Source organism: Heterodontus francisci, chromosome 21, assembly GCF_036365525.1.
Source record: "Heterodontus francisci isolate sHetFra1 chromosome 21, sHetFra1.hap1, whole genome shotgun sequence".
Taxonomy (NCBI): domain Eukaryota; kingdom Metazoa; phylum Chordata; class Chondrichthyes; order Heterodontiformes; family Heterodontidae; genus Heterodontus; species Heterodontus francisci.
Genome location: NC_090391.1, coordinates 53,679,345 through 53,692,159, shown reverse-complemented (window position 1 = coordinate 53,692,159; position 12,815 = coordinate 53,679,345). Strand labels below are relative to the sequence as shown.

Here is a 12,815-nt window from a genome sequence, read left to right as displayed (position 1 = left end):
CCCAAACTCTGAAAGTATTTTACTTTATTGTGCATAGTGCTGGATTGAAAAGGGTTAACCGATCCTGTTTGTTCAGTGACTGCAATTAATGTTAATCTCAATGGGACCCAGTTGTGCCACTGGAAGGTTTTCCTCTTCTATTAAAAAGGTTCTGCTTTCAATGTGTTCAGCAGCATCACCTCTGCCACTAACACGGATCAGCTTCTTCAATGAGAGGGAGAGGATAGATCTGAGTGTGGAATATTACAACAACTGTCTGGAATCTGAGAATAGTATTTGGGAGAATTACAACAATGGATCAGAGTCTAAGAACAGTTGATTTGAATGTTACAAGAATGAGGAGGAGTTTCTCCTGGGAGTTTGACTATCTTTCGACATATTATGCGTGGATGAAATTAGATCATCGAATCCATTATGGCCTTCTGATTATTCAAAAGATTTATTATCCCATTCTCGCTGTTGTTGGTGTCCCTGGTAAGTATCTATGTCCAACGTTTAATTCTACAATCATGTTATTTTCTCTACTCTCCTTGCTGTTGCCTTTGTCTCTGGTAAGTTCCTATGTTCAGCTATTAGATCTGAATGTCAAGGTTCACTGTGTTACTGGTCTTGCCATTTAAAACTTGGGCAGCCCAAAGCTATCCCTTTGTTCTCCATCATAAATTCTGTTCACTATTCATTCACTGCAATCCAGGCACTGCCCACTGCCGGAGATTCAACCAGGCTGTTGTTTAGCTCAGCATTCTACTTGGCCTTAAGATGAGTTCTGAATTGATATAGTTTCAGAACATGAATCGTGCCGACTACCACCTCCAGATTATTGCCCTTTCCTCCCATCAGCCTATCTGCATCTGAAAGGCTTGTCCATGCCTTTTCTAAGTCCAGAATTGTCTGAGCCAATACTATACTGTACGGCGTCACAGCAGACCACATCAAAAACTCTGCATCTATATGCTAACTCAGACCACGTCCCATTCACCCCTTATCTATGTGCTCACTGAGGTATACTACTCCAGATCCGCCAGAGTCTTGAGTTTAAGAGTATCATATATTTGTTCAAATTCATCCACCGTCTTACCTCTTCAGTAATTTCCATTAGCCATCCCTTTCTCCACAGTTGCACAAATCATTCCCCTTCAATTATTCATCGAATTACCTTTCTGAAATTAATTCCTTCCTCACTCTATCTTACCCTGTCGTTCCCTCTCTCCCTCCATTTTTATTCCCATGTCTCACTCTCTCTGTCTGTCTCTCTCTCAATGTTTAACGCTAATAAATTCATATTCATAGAATGATGCAGAGAAGTCCTGGTGCATGAATCTCCAAAAGTTATCATGCAGGTACAGCATGTAATTAGGAAAGCTAATAGAATGTTATCATTTATCACAAGGGGAATTGAATACAGAAGTAGGGAGGTTATGCTTCAGCTATACAGGGCATTGGTGAGATCACATCTGGAGTACTGTGTGCAGTATTGGTCTCCTTATTTCAGGAAGGATGTAAATGCGTTGGAGGCAGTGCAGAGCAGGTTTACTAGAATAATACCTGGAATGGGCGGGTTGTCTTATGAGGAAAGATTGGACAGGTGAGGCTTGTATCTGCTGCAATTTAGAAAAGTAGGAGGCGACTTTATTGAAACGTATACGATCCTGAGGGGTCTTGTCAGGGTGGATGCGGAAAGGATGTTTCACCTTGTGGGAGAATCTAGAAGTGGGGAGGGCGGGTGGTGGTGTCACTGTTTAAAAATAAGGAGTCGCGCATTTAAGCCAGAGAAGAGGAGATTTTTTCTTCTCTTAGAGGGTCGTGAGTCTTTTGGAATTCTCCTCCTCAAAAGGTGGTGGAAGGGGGGTTTTTGAATATTTTTAAGACAGAGGTAGATAGATTCTTTGTACGCAAGGGAGTGGAAGGTTATCGAGGGAAGGTGGAAATGTCAAGTAATCAGTTCAGCCATGAACTTATTGAACGACAAAGCAGGCCGGTGGGACCGATTGGCTCTTAATTCGTATGTTCATACTTACGTTTGTATGGTAAAATTACAAAGAGATATTGACAGATTAAGTGAATGGACAAAAGTTTTCGGATTATATTTCAATGTGTACAAATGCGAGGTCATCCACTTTTATCCGAAATAGGATAGAACAGGTCCTCCGTAAATGCTGAAGCGTTAGTAATATGGCAAGTCCAATGACGCTTGGGGTCCAGGTACACAGATCATAAACATATAGTGAACAAGCACAGAAAGTAATCAAAAGGAATAGAATGTTGAACATTATATTTCGAGTGATAGAATACCAGGGTGAAAAAATGCTGTTTCAGTTGTACAAAACTCAGGCTAGACGATACTGGGAATTCTATGAGCAGTTCTCGGGACCACAAATTAGGAAAGGTGCATAAATTTTCCACAGAGTGGGTGAAGAGTATATTTACAAGAATGGTAACTGGACTTCAATTTGTAAATAACATAGAAAGATTACAAAAACCGGGGTGCGGAGTGTGAGTGTATTCCCTCGAAATTACAGTGTACATTGAATTTTACCAACTTGTTGGATGGAAAAGATAGGGTAGAAAGAGAGAAACTGTTTCTGCTGGTTGGGAAATCTAGGACAAGGGCATAGTGAAAAGATTCAGAACTGAACTATCTGCTCAAAACACCCATAAGGTTATTTGCTTGCACCACGAGCATTAGCGGAATGCTGTTTCTGCACGATCTGTAAACTCATGGCACGGCATATCATTCACTCTATTGATATCATCAAACCAGGGGACCAACCCTTGTTCAATAATAAGCAGACTTGTAGAGAAAAAGTTAAGCGATCTCACAACCAACTAATCCAAGATCTGCAGTCCAGCCGCATCCAGTTTTGATGAATGGTCGACATTTAAATGACTAACCAGAAGAGGAACATTCACAAATATCTCCATCATAATGGGTTATTCAGCTCAGAATGTCAGCGCAAAAACAAGGCTGGAACATTGCAAACATCCTCAGGCAGAGGTGCCAAGTGAATGATCCATCTCGGCCTCCTTCTGACGTCCTCATTATCACAGATGTCAGTCTTTCACCAAATCAATTTAGTCGACATCATCGCAAGAAAGAGCTGAATATTGTGTGCTTGATACGGCGATGGCTATGGGTCCTGACAACATCCTGGCTGTAGTGCTGAAGATTTGTACGCCAGAATTAGGGACATTGTTGCTCATTGCTCAACCTATTTGGCCTCATGCATTGGTACCGCGGAAGTGACAATTCTGTTGGTGGAGTGGCTGATTGATTAAAATATCAACCTTAATGATGGTCCATCTTCTCTTCCAGTAGTGTGAGTAAGCAGGCCCATCACATAGCAGTTTGCGAACCCTATACTGATCTCCAACAAACACCACCAAACTCACTCTTCACCCCCTTGTGCAGCCCCCGGATCCCTGGATCCCACTGCAAAGCACTCATACTCTGGACACTCGTGCAGAGCCCCCAGTAACCAAAGAGCCTGTTGCAGAATCCATGATACCCCGGGATCCCTGCAGAGTCTCCAGAACTCCAGATCCACTTGCAAAGCCTTCAGTGCCCCGGGCATTTCCCAGCGCCCCAGAACCCGTGGCCCCTCACAGAGCCCCTAGCACTGCAACCTTCTTTCAGAGCCCGCAGTACCCCAGACATACTTGCAGAGCTCCCGGTATCCCGCTCCCCTTAAGTGCACATATCAATGCAGTCCTACAATCATCTCCAAAACAGCCTCTTCTCCAGTGCAGAAATATTCTGAATTGCCTACTCCTCACTGCAATGTGCACCTTCGACTCAATACTGCCAGGTTTTACTTGTCATAAATCCAGAGGCACGTAAATGCCACCCCATTCACAGAATCACTCAACCGTCATTAAATCATTATCAGTTTTAGTTATATTCAAATTCCACCATTGTGCTTTCCCACCATTGAAAAATAAAACCAGTAACTAATGACACAACATCAAATTTCTGGGTAGATGGCTCTGCTGCAATTAGCTGTCGGCCTACGCCACCATAACTAGCTTCCACGCCGACACTAAATTCAGCCCTCGGTCGGTGCGAGCCATGCTGTTCTAGTGCAGCTGCAACATTGGCATCTACCCAACAATGTGGAAAATTACCCAAATATGTCCTGTCAACAAAAAGTTGGAAAATCCAAGCACCCAGTCAGACTACTCTTAATCATCAGTACCTTGATGGAACGTATCGTCAACAGTGCTATCGAGCAGAATTTATTCAGCAATATTCCACTCACAGATGCTCAGATTGAATTCTGACGGGGCCAGTCAGTTACGGATCTCGTTAGAGTCCTGTAGAAACATGGACAAAGAATCTGAATCAGGAGGTGAGGTGAGAGTGGTGCCGTTGTCAACAAGGAACCATTTCACCGACTGCAGCAACAAGGAGAATGAACAAAAGTGAAGTCAATTAGAATCAAATGGAAACTGTCTGATGGTTATGGTCGCACCGAGAGTAGAGGAAGATGCTATTGGTATTTGGATGCTAATCATCTCAGTATCTGGACATCGTTTCACGAGTTCCTCAGAGTTGTGTCTTAGCCTTAATCATCTTCATCTGCTGCATAAATGAACATACCTCCATCATGAGGCCTGAATTTGGAGTGTTCACTAATGGTTTCACAGTGTTCAGTCCCATTTACCTCTTGAGTTATGGAAGCCAACCGTGCCTACATTCAGCAAGATCTGGATAATATTCAAGCTTGGACTAATATCTAGCAAGTAACATACGTGCCACACAAGTGTCTGGTAATGATGATCTCCAACAAGACTCAAACTAGCCACATTTCCTTGACGGTCAATGCAATTACCATGCCCAAATGCACCAACATCAAGACTCTGACCATTGTAGTTGACCAGAAAAGTAACTGTACCAGCCTTATAAACACAATAACTTTAATTTCAGGTCAGTGGCTGGAAATCCTACAGCGAGTACCTTACCTCCGGACTCCCCAAAGCCTGTGCACAATTTACAAAGCAAGAGATAGGAGTGTTACGAAATAATTTGCACTTTCTGAATGGCGACAGATACAACAACACGAAAGCAGCTCAATAACATCCAAGACAAAGCAATCCTATACATCAGCAGCCCATACATTACCTTAAACCATCAGTCCTCCCACTGCTATCACACAGTGGCAGCAGTGAGTACCAGCTGCCAGATGCACTGTAGCAACATGCCATTCGTCCTTCGACAGCATCTTTTAAATTCACAAACTCCAGCACCTAGAAGAACAAGAGCAACACACGAATGAGAAAACTACCACTTGCCAGTTTGCTGCCAAGCCACACATCATCCTGACTTGAAACTGTATCAGATTCCTCCACTGTCACTGGGTCAATATCCTGGATATATCTCCCAAACAGCACTGTATGTGCACCTACATCACAAGGAGTGCAGTGGGTCGAGAAGGCGGCTCACCTCTACCTTTTCAAGGGTAACTCTGGATGGACAATCAATGCTCGCCTTGCCAGCGATGCTCTCTACCCATGAAAATAAATTTAAAAAACGAGCTTGACTTTTCAAGAATGAAACTTTGCAACTTTACTGCGCACAAAGTGTGGGAGACTTTTGAAGTTTCTTCTGCACATGTCAATTGATACGAGATCAATTAACAACATTAAGCCTGATATTGATAGAAGTATGTTATTGAAATGTATTGATGGATATGGGATGAAGGGAGATATATCGAGTTTGGTCGTAGTTAAGCCATGGTCTCACTGAATGGCAAGCAGGCTAAAGAGATAAATGGCATCCTCCTTTTTTTCCCACTTGTCATATGCTCCTATGTGCTCAGAATTGGACGCAAAACCCTCACTGGTGCCCACACAATCATTTATCGACGTTTAACATTTCTTTCTATCTATTCAACTTTATTTTTCTACCAGTTCCGAAGAAGGGTCACTGACCCAAAACGTTAACACTGCTTCTCTTTTCAGAGATGCTGCCAGACCTGCTGAGTAGTTGCAGCATTTCTTGCTTTTATTTCAGATTTCCAGCATCCGCAGTATTTTGCTTGTATTTTTCTACTGTCCTGGCATTGAAAAAAAGACATCACATGTTTTATATTGCTTCTCCTCTTACTGCCTACCCAAATGTATCAATTATGTTTCCTGGTTTATTTATTTGTTTAGAGATACAGCACTGAAACAGGCCCTTCTGCCCACCGAGTCTGTGCCGACCAACAGCCACCCATTTATACTAATCCTACATTAACCCCATATTCCCTATCACATGCCCACCATTCTCCTACCACCTACCTACACTTGGGGCAATTTACAATGGCCAATTTACCTATTAAACTGCAAGTCCTTGGCTGTGGGAGGAAACCGGAGCACCCAGCAGAAACCACGCGGTCATAGTGAGAGCTTGCAAATTCTGCACAGGCAGTACCTAGAACTGAACACAGGTCATTGGAGCTGTGAGGCCGCGGTGCTAACCACTGTGCCACCAAATTTTAATTTGAAAATTGTAGGTGTCTGCTCGTTTAGCCAGACTTTCAAAGTCTTCTGATGTCTTCCACTATCATTCTCAGTGTATATTGGCATTTCTATTATTCATGCCTCCTTCAAAGGTTGAAATTGTCCTTTTTGCAAACAAGTCCATGCCATCAATGTCTATGACTTTTGTTCACTGAATGCCATCTTCCATGTATCCGCCCATTTCACTAGCCTTCCAGTGTCCTTTTGAAATTTACTACCCTCTTCATCACTTTCAACTTCAGTTCCACACTGCCTGTCAGTTGCAAATTTCGAAATTTTGCCTTATGTTCATACGTCCAAGTCATTAATCGATTTCAGTAAAATGATTCGATTACTGAACACTGTGGAACAGCAATGTACGATTACATCTAGAGCAAGAAGAACAAACAAGAACAACAATTTTGAAAATATACCTCCTGAACACTGTTACTCTTCTCAATATTTACTTCGATGCTGATTTACTGTAAGGCTATTATTTATCATTTTTAATATAATCCCCTTCATTTTGCACGTCTCGTCCTCTCCTGATTCCCGCAGAAGTACCTGTTTGTTGATCTATTTCACAGTCCCATCGTTATTATTTTATTAAATCCGTGCCTCCAGCAGAAATCCATGTTGCAGAAACAATAATTATATCCGTTACTGAATGCAATAACAAACCGATAAATTTCACCCAAAATCCATCAGACTACTGCTTTTCCTGCCAGTCTGACGGATAATTTCCCTCTTTATTTCCCCTCCAGTAAGTTAACTTAGGGACGATGGTAATTATTTTTCACCGATTTTCCAGTGAATTAATTTCCAAATATTTCTTTGAAATAATTTGAATACTGTCCTGCAAACCTATTGCATGTGAGGGAATCTCACAAACTGTTCAACAATTCAATTTCGATTCTGTCAATGTCTCCTTTAGTGTAAATGCTCTTGATTATCACCATGGCAATGTGAATAATACGTTGATTTGGCAACGTCAATGTTTAGAAACTTGTCCAATTATGCCTGAATGGTGACAAGAATTCATTCGGCCTTTTACTGTCATTAAGGTTGTTTCTGACACCTCAGTGTAATGTATCACAACAGCAATATTACTGAGAATGTAAACATACAATGTGCTATTACAGAATATATTTTAATCATATTGAACCATCAGATTTTACAGGAACGCTATGGCTGATTCTGCAGTTATTCAAAAATAATTGGATATTATTTTTCTTTTTCAAAAGTTGTTTGAGAAAGCATACCTGCATCTGAACCTCATCGAGCTTTAACCAGTTTCTCCTCTCCTCTGTTGGACTTACGCACTTCTTGCATTTACAGTTCCCTGGAGGTCTTCCAATGCTCACAAGAGGTCTTGCAGCCAAGCTTTTTTTCCCCATCCACACTTGGTTCACTGTTTCATTTTCCAAGCCAGCTCCCGTTTTCTGGGTTAAATGAACGTCTTGGGCGGTGGAGGTAAATGAGCGATGTCACATTGGCCACCTGTTATATGCCCATTTTCAAGCAGTGTGAAAGAAGTCATGTTACTTCAGCGACATCATGCCACGCAGAATCCATTAGAAACAACCATGCACAATCGCATTTCCAAAGGTGCTGCTAAAAAATTACTGACAGGTGAATCCTAGATCGATACACTTCATTGCAGAGTGAGAAGGAAGGTCATATTATGATACTGTCACATAACCCAGGGTCACTGGCTGAAGATAAATCGCAGGATAATGGGAAGATGCCCTGGATCAGTGGGTACAGATCTGGAGCAGGAACCTGGACTGGTTTCTCACAACAATTCAGGGTCACTCAGTAAGGATGAAGGGCACAATCCTGGACCGATTACCCCATGCTAACAGAAATCACTGGGCAAAGATGAGGAGCAGGAAGCAGGACCGAGTTCCCCGACACAAACCAAGGGTCAGTGATTAATAAGAAGGACAAGGATCCAGGGCTTATCCCCTCTCTCGGCCACTGTTACTTGAAAAATACCACAAGCAGGAAGCTATGTTCATTCCCCACCCCCTCCCACCAATTTTCACTGGGTCATTGCCGATTGATCAGAGCCAGCAACAGAAGTTGATTCCTCAATCTGACCCAGCATCGCTGGCAAATGACCAGGAACAGGAAACTGGGTTGATTCCATCATCCAAACCCACAGTCATTGGTTCATGACCAAGAGCAACAGCCTGGGCTGAATGCCTTGCACTAACTATAGTCTGTGAACACATGCTGACCTTACGGAATGGAAGCCTAGCTCCTGTACTCCTTATTTTTCCTGTGACAATGACATTTTATTTGTTTGTTCATTTTACTGGAGCATTAAATACACCAGCATCTCAGCAGCATCCTTTATTCATTTTGACATGTTCATGTTCATATGTCACGTCATCCCAGATAATAACTTTTACGGTTAAATGGTTGACGTCATTGAATGACAATCACTGTCTGCAGCGGATAATCCTGCCACATGCAAAATCAGTTCAGTATGTCACAGACACAGTAACAGATTTTCAAATCTCAATATGCATGCATTCACACTGTAACAATTGCTTTCCGCTTGATGTATAATTTCCCTGACTATTTCCCTCCATCACAGTTAACCTATTGACGATAGTAATTCTCTCTCGAGGAAAGTGCGGTCTCTCCAAATGTGTCACTCCCTACCTGGTGGCCATGGCTGTGGCGGATCTACTGGTCATTATCCTCGACCTGATTTTAAGGCACATTCCAATTCGTTATCGGGAAGCATTTTTCCCACTTTATTACATCCGTGTATGTAATATCCATGCCACCTTGCTTTATGCAGCAACAGACTGTTCTGTGTGGTTCACAGTCGCTTTCACCTTTGATCGATTTGTGGCCATTTGTTGCCAGAAGTTAAAAACTGGATATTGCAAAGAGAAAACAGCTGATGTGGTTCTTGGAGCAGTGACTGTGCTGAGCTGGTTAAAAGACATCACCTGGTATTTTCTGGTGTCAAATCAGTATAGCCGTTTTAACAGCCCCTGGTTTTGTCGTGTTGGAACAGACGTTATGTCTTCACCAGTCTGGGGAACAATCGCGTTCTTTCATAGCATTATAACACCTGGCATCGCATTTGTTTTGATTTTACTACTCAATGTTTTTACCGTCAGACACATTATAGTTGCCAGCACAGCACGAAGGCGACTACGGCCTCACAGCAGTGGAGAGAGCCCCAGAGACCCAGAAATGGATAACCGAAGAAAATCCATCATTTTACTGTTTGTTATCTCGGGTAATTTCATACTGCTATGGTCAGAGTTAATGGTGCATTCTATATGGAAACGCATGTGGTGGTTGGGTTCTAACTCTGCAATTCTACCTGCTTTTTTAATGGAAATGGGATTCATGCTCAGCTCCTGAGTTGCTGCACAAATACTTGTATTTATGCTGTGACACAGACTAAGTTCAGAGCTCAGTTGAAGAATGTGGTGAAATACCCCATTACACTAATTTTAAAATTGATTAAACAATGAGACATGCTGAGGAAGGTTAAGCAACAGAACAAATATTGTCTCTTATTCTAAGAAATTAAGCAAATAAGAAATAGGAGCAGGAGCAGACCATTCAGTGCTTCAAGCCTGTTCACCAATCAATGCGATGGTGGCTTATCTTCTTCCTGAACTCTACTTTCCTGCCTCTTTTCCATATCATTTCATTCCCCGAGAGGCAAAATAGATTTGCGTATCTCGACCTTAAGCACACTGAATGATTGGGCATCCTTCACCTTCTGAAGTAGAGAATTCAAAAGATTCACAACCCTTTTATTGAAGGAGCTTTTCCACGTCTGAGTCATAACTGAGCGCCCCTCTACCTTGAACATGTACTCCCGTGTTGTGCATTCCCAAGCCAGGAGAAACGGCCTCTCAGAGACCATCCTGTCCAGCCCCTTCAGATTCGTGTACGTTTCAATGAGGTATCTCTAATTTTTCCAAACTCCAGAGATTGTAGGGCAGGAAACAATCTCGTGAACTTTCGCAGTATCACCTCCAGTGCAAGTATATTCGTCCTTAAATATGGAGACCAAAACTGCACACAGTACTCCAGGTGTGGTCGCACCAAATCCCTGTATAACTCCAGCAAGGCCATTCTTATTCTTGTACTCCAATCCATTGTAATAAAGGACAGCATGTTATTTGCCTTCCTAATTGCTTGTTGTACCAGCATTCTAAATTTCTTTAGTCCTTGTACGAGGACACCCATGTCTCTCTGAACATCAATATTTAAGCATTTCACGCGTTACGACCGAAATAGGAAGAATGCACTCTCTTTTCTGGTTGCATTTCTCCACAGGTCACAACATATATTTCAGTGTTTACCCAGTTACAGATACAGTCAGTCAAAGATTCTATTCTTTATCCTAGAATAAAAGTCCCCCAGCAATTTTCCTCTGTAAACAACACAATTATCAGTTTATTATAAAATAAGACTTAACCAGTAATGAAGCAAAGCATTAACGCACAGAGCGAAATATGAAGGTCTAGTTTTACATTATCCTCTCTCTCTCTCTCTCTCTCTCTGTCTGTCTCTCTCTCTCACACTCACTCACTCTCACTCACACACACGCGCACAACAGTTAACTTTAAAAATAGAGATGTTTTCTTTAGAGTTCTCTTACAATAAAAAAAGAATGCCTTGGCTAAATACTTACTAATTCTTGAAGAAGAGAAGAAGAAGAACTGTCCTTTTTTGGTTTGGTGTCACGAATGCATGTGGATGGCTGTCAGTAGGACATTGCTAGAACATTTATTTCCAGGTGAAGATCAGTTTGACAGGCTTTCCAAGAGAAATGTGACAACAGGGGTTTCTGGCAGGCCTTTCATTCGGAATGTAGCATCAATTTCTCGATGTCTTACACTTGCTTCGATGAACATCTCAAAGAGATGGAACAGGGTACTTATTGTGACTGCTTGCTTGGCAGGTTTTCTCCAGCTGCCTTTAAAACTGTTAACACCCACAAACACTGTCTAAAGCGAAACCAAAAACAATATCTCAAGGGTCCAACTTCAGATACCAAGAAATACTGACTCGTCACTTCTCTGGACAAAATCACCCCAAGTCACAAACCCTCTGCTGGGTATTTATCTGAAGATAGGTGGCTTCCAGTCTGCACTCCCCCAGGCTCAGTGATACAGACACAGTGGGGCCAGTCTTCTCTCCCCAACGTCAGTGATACAGACAAAGTGGAGCCGGTCTGCGCTTCCCCAGGTTCGGTGAGTTAGACACAGTGGAGCCGGTCTGCTCTCCCCCAGTTTAGTGATACTGACACAGTGGGGCTGTTCTGCTCTCCCCCAGGTTCAGTGATACAGACGCAGTGGGACTGGTCTGCTCTAGCCAAGGTTCAGTGATGCAGACACAGTGGGGCCGGTCCACTCTGCCTCACGCTCAGTGATAAAGATACATTGGGTCAGGCGACTCTCCCCCAGGGTCAGTGATGCAGACAAAGTGCGGCCACGCTGTTCTCCCCCAGGCTCATTGACACAGACATAGTTGGGCCGGTCTGCTCTCCCCAAGGCTCACTGATTCAGACATGCTGGGGCTGTTCTGCTCTCCCACAATCTCAGTCATACAGACAAAGTGCGGCCACTCTGCTCTCCCCCAGGATCAGTAATGGAGACACGGTGGAATAGGCTCATCTCCCCACAGTTTCAGTCATACAAATAAAGTGGAGCCGTTCTGCTCTGCCACAGGATCACTGATGCAGACACAGAAGAGCTGCTTTGCTCTACCCTAGGTTCGGTGATACAGAAACAGTGGGGCCATTCTGCTCTCCCCAGGCTCAGTGATTTTGGCACAGCAGGGCCAGTCTGTTCTCCCCCAGGCTCAGTGATACAGACACAGTGGAGCCTGTCTTATCTCCCCCAGGCTCATGGATACAGACCCAGTGGGGCCGGACTGCTCTCCCCCACTGTCAGTGACACAGATACAGTGGGGCAGGTCTGCTCTCCCCCAGACACAGTCATACAGACACAGTGGAGCCTGTCTTATCTCCCCCAGGCTCATGGATACAGACACATTGGAACCGGTCTGCCCTTCCTCAGGCTCAGTGATACAGATACAGTGGGGCAGGTCTGCTCTCCCCCAGACACAGTCATACAGACACAGTGGGGCCGGTCTGCTCTACCCCAGACACAGTTATACACACACAGTGGGGCGTGTCTGCTCCCCCCCCCCCCACCCACACAGCCATACTGACATAGTGGGACCGTCTGCTCTCCCCCAGACACTGTCATACCGACACAGTGGGGCCGGTCTGCACTCCCCCAGACACAGTCATACAGACACAGTGGGGCCGGTCTGCTCTC

At 43.5% G+C, this 12,815-nt stretch overlaps 1 pseudogene; it reads left to right on the top strand.

Annotated features, from left to right (window-relative positions):
- The first annotated feature begins 293 nt into the window (after positions 1 to 293).
- Positions 294 to 9,986, top strand: LOC137381128 (probable G-protein coupled receptor 139; annotated as a pseudogene).
- The last annotated feature ends 2,829 nt before the right edge of the window (positions 9,987 to 12,815 follow it).